We start from the raw sequence: 5,158 nt of genomic DNA on the forward strand, positions 1-5,158 counted from the left end.
AAAAAATAGAGTGAGTTGGCGGAAAAATACACCAAATGTTAGATAATGACTATAGTTGATAGTAATATTTTTACGATGCACTTGCATAGTTTGTAACAAATGTTTCACAACAATGCAAAATTGTTGGTGGAGGTGTGATGTATGAGACCCCTGTGTGATGTTATGTATGCTTCTTTTGCAAATTCACAATCTTTACTATACACTTATTGTTTATGTATGTTCATGTATGAATGATATACTTCAATAAAATATTATATATTAAAATATATACAAACATTAAGAATCAGCTCCCATTCTCAACTCATATTCTATCACCTAGTAACCAATACTCTACATTTTACCTGCATAAGATTACTCATTATATTTAGTTCATATTAGTGAGACCATACAATATTTGTTCTTTTTTGTCTGTCTTACTTCACTCAACATAATGTCCTCAAGGTTCTTCCATGTTGTTATATGCATCCTGAGATCATTTCTTCTTCCAGCTGAATAGTATTCCATTTTATGTATATACCACATTTTGTTTATCAATTCATCAATTGATGAGCACTGGGGTGGTTCCATATTTTAGCAATTGTGAATAATGCTGCAATGAGCATCATTTCACAATTGTCCATTCATTACTTTCTTTTCAGTTCATCTGAATATATTTCTAGCAATGGGATTGCTGGGTCAAATGGCAGTTCTATATTAGCTTTTTGAGGTACTGCCAAAATGTCTGCCACAGAGGCTTGAACATATATAGGAATCTCTAGTTCTAAGTTTTGTATTTCCATTGGTCAATCTATCTTTATGCCAGTATCATGTCACTTTTACCATTGTAGTTAAGTAATATGATTTAGAGTCAGGAAGGGAGAGTACCCCAACTTCATTCTTTTTTAAGACATTTCAGCTATTCAAGCTCCCTTTCTATTCCAAATAAATGTGATAATTGGCTTTTAGCAATGTTTTGTAGTTTTCTGAATACAGGTATTTTATATCGTTGGTTAAGTTTATACCTACCTCCACTTCATAATAGATTTCATCCACATGAGCATTGGCTCATAACCTTCCTATCTCCCCCCATTTCCTGTAAGCCTATCTTCCAGTCTCTAGCTCTCTGAGACAACTTGAGTTTCTTCAATTATATCAGAGAGGTCTTGTGATATTTGTCCTTCAATACCTGGCTTGCTTCACTCAACAAAAAGTCCTCAAGATTTTTCCATGTTATTCCCTGTATTCCTTCTTACAGCTGAGTAATATTCCATTGTATGTATATACCACATTTTGTTTATCCATTCATCTGTTGATGTGCTTTTGGATTGATTCCAACTTTTGGCAATAATGAATATGCCGCTATAAACATTAGTGTGCATATATTGGTTCTTGTCCTTGTTTCCATTTCTTCTGGGTATATATCCAGAAGTGGAGTTGATGGATCATGTTGCAAATCTATAGCTGTTTTTTTTTTTTTTAGGAACTGCCAACTGTCCTCCAGAATGGCTGGATCCTTCTACATTCCCACCAGCAGTGGATGAGGGTACCCATTCCTTCACATCCTCTCCAATATTTGTAGTCCTCTCATTTTCAATAGCCACCAGTCTAATGGGTGTAAGATGATATCTCATTGCAGTTTTGATTTGAATTTCTCTAATAGTTAGTCATGTTGAGCCTTTTTTGATGCTTCAAAATAACTATTGTCTTCATTCCTTTTTTATTTTTTATTTTTTATTTTATTATTATTTTCTTGAAGATACATAGATCACACAAAATGTTACATTAAAAAATATAAGAGGTTCCCATATACCCCATTTCCCACACCCTGCACTTCTCCCACATCAATGATTTCTTTCATTAGTGTGGTCTATTATTTGCATTTGATGACTACATTTTGGAGCATTGCTACACAGCATGAATTATACTTTATGTTGTGGTTTATACTCTCTCCCAGTACATGAAGTGGGTTATGGCAGGGTACATAGTGTCCTGCATCTGTCCCTGCAATATTATTGGGGATAACTCCAAGTCCTGAAAATGCCCCAATATCACATCTCTTCTTCCCCATCTCTGCCTTCAGCAATTCCCATGGCCACTGTCTCCACATCAAAGTTGTAATTTCTTCCATTGCTAGAGTCACAATATTTCTATAGTAGAACACCAGTAAGTCCACTCTAATCCATATTTTATTCCTCCATCCTGAAGACCTTGGGATGGTGATGTCCACTCCACCTCTAAATGAAGAGGTGTCTTAGATCCCATATTGCTGATGGATGCAATTCTAATGCCTGCAGGGGTAGACCCTCTCGATTCTCAGGTGAGGTGGCTGACCATCCTCATCTCCCTGTTTTCTGACCTGGGTAAGTCCAATAAGGTGGATGGGAAATGTTGCATCTCTGCTGAGGCTCAGAGCTCACTGGCACATGCACCATCCAGAGAGTCAAGTCTTCTGAGCAAACACCAACCCCAGCACCAACCACAGGTTCAGTAAGAGTGACAGAAAAGGCATTTGTAGAGAGGTCACATCTGAATCCAACTCCTTCACACTCAGGAGCACAAATTCCAAAGTAAGACCCACTGGCAAGGCCCTGAACTCAAGAGCCATCTTCCATGACCATAGAATCTGTGTGTCTCCATAGCCATCAAGAACACCAGTACCTAGCTTTGTATCTACTTTGGCTGTTTCTTGTGATCCTGCTGAGATGTGCTTAAGAGTGATCCCTCTGATGACCTCCCACCTAATTTTGATGCCTCTTAGCCATATAAACTCATTTGTCTTTATCATTTCTCCCTTTTATTCAAGGTCTTTTTCTAGTTGCACCATCTTCTGGTGCTTGGTAGTTGTTGGAGGTCAAGATCGGGAAGATTCTTGTCAAGCAAGACTCTGATGCATGAAGAAAGTACATATACGTGCATATATGCAGTTGTATGCTCAAAGAAGAAACTTTTTTATTAGTTTTCCTCCCAGTGTATATTTCCCCTGTTTCGAAACTTGATGCAGAATTAACAGTGAATCATAACACATGAATCTTTTTCCTGGTTAATCATAAGCAAGTCTAACCTAGTACAGCTCATGATTAAATGTCCCACTGTGTGTTTATAGCAGGCTGTATTCCAAATGTCACAGTTGCTTTCATCCCCTCATGTATTCAACACATTTCTAGAGGTGCTGTGACTTACAAGACTCCTCAGCCAGACATAATGGCGATGGTTGTCTTCAGCAATCTGCATTCAAGGTCTTCCTTGGACTTCCATCAGGGTCTCACAGAGGCAGCCTGTTTTGCCACACTTCCCCCTTTTTTGCTTTTAGATGAGTTAGAAACATTAGAAGTATATCATCTTTTGATTTTCTCTGTACAAACTTGTAGCATAGATAAAGAATGGCACAATCAATAATATAATGAAAGCAGATTATATCCAATTGTGTAGAATAAGATGTGGAACTCAATTAGAAGGGGAGAAGCATAACATGGACATGATTACATTAAAACATATTTGACTATGTTAATGGCAATTATAAGGCAAACAGGTTTGTAATAATGCAAGCTCTTGTGACACATTATGGGAGAATTCATTATTAAGATTATGTTGGACAGTCTGCCAGGTTTCATTCCATAAATCTCGTGAAAATGGGATTACACAAATATGAGAAAAGTTGTAATCACATGACAACTTAAATCACACAGTTAAAGCTTCTTGGCATTGTCCTAACCACCTAACAGCAACTTGTAAAACATCTAATCTAGACATTATTTCACTATCTATACTTGTTTGAATTAACAGTGCATTTCTCACATTGTCCATAAATAAATTAAACTCTTCAAAAGTTTGAATTGAAGCCATTAGAGCAAGAGCAGTAGTGGCAGCCAGTTCAGCAATGGAAATTATTGCAGCTATTAAGGTGACAAGAAAGCTCCTAATTTTTCAAAAACTTAAAAAAAGCTTAAAACAAAGAAAGTCCAACATATCTGGGGTCATGGTCATCTTCAGCTTGAAGGAGGGAGAATGGAGACCCTTCTCAGAGAGGTCCATGATACAGCTGTACATTTTGGGCTGGCAACCAGGGGATTCCTGTAGAAGTAGAAAGGCAAGTATACCCCTATCCACATGTACTGAGAGAGGCAGGCACCTGCCATTCAGGGCTCAAGTTAGGGTCATTATACAAAACAGTGGATGTGAATGAGGATGTGCAGGGCTAGAAAAATGCCCTTCTATTGCAGAATGAGAATAAGCATCACAGTTTAAAAATTTTAAGTATATAAGACTTTTTAAAACTGACCTCATGGGGGGAGATCCCTATTCCCCCTTTCCTTTTTTTAAGATATGTTTATAAGAGATGGTGTGAACATTTTACAATAGCTTCTTCTTGCAGATTATGAGGAACGCCAGTAATATATTGAATATTCCAATCCTGTAAAAACGTTGAAGAGTCTCTGAAGTATAAGCTGGACCATTATCAGCTTTCAAAGCATAGGGATAACCCATGACAAAGAAATCCGGAAGAAGATGTGAGTGCACATGAGAGGAGCATTCTCCAGCATGTTTAAAAGCAAATAAAAAAATGTGAGAATGAATCAATAGCAACATGAATATACTTCAATCAACCAAATGAAGGATAATGAGACACATCTATCTGCCATAATTCATTAGGTTGTAAATCTCATGAGATAACAGCCATTTCAGGTTGTGGTAAAGTAACAAGTTGGCAATAAGCACAGTTGTGGACAATTTGTTTAGCTTGAGCTAGAGACAAATGAAACTGTTTAATGTGAGCTCTGGCATTCTAGTGAAAGTAATTTTGATATAAACAAGCCTGTTGAGAAGAAAGAGTATAAATCATGACTAAGCAGTCAGCTTTGGCATTCCTCTCTGTCAATGGTCCTGGTAGAGAAGTGTGAGAACAGATGTGAGTAATATAAACAGGGTTAATTCAAACATCTAAAAGAGATTGGGGGTAAGGAAAAGCATGTGTAAAACTTTATAATATGAAGGTTTAGTAAGTATAGTTTGAATAGTGCAAACCATGTAGACAGTCTAAGCAGAGTCACTAAAAATATTAGAGGCTGTGAAGAAAAATATTGTAAGGACATGATGACTTCTGTGAGTTCAGATTTCTGGGTGAATGAATAGCCCTGCAAAGTAAATGATTGCCATCCTTCAGGTATTTCCTGGTAATGGC

This window comes from Dasypus novemcinctus, chromosome 6, assembly GCF_030445035.2.
Source record: "Dasypus novemcinctus isolate mDasNov1 chromosome 6, mDasNov1.1.hap2, whole genome shotgun sequence".
In the NCBI taxonomy this organism is placed as follows: domain Eukaryota; kingdom Metazoa; phylum Chordata; class Mammalia; order Cingulata; family Dasypodidae; genus Dasypus; species Dasypus novemcinctus.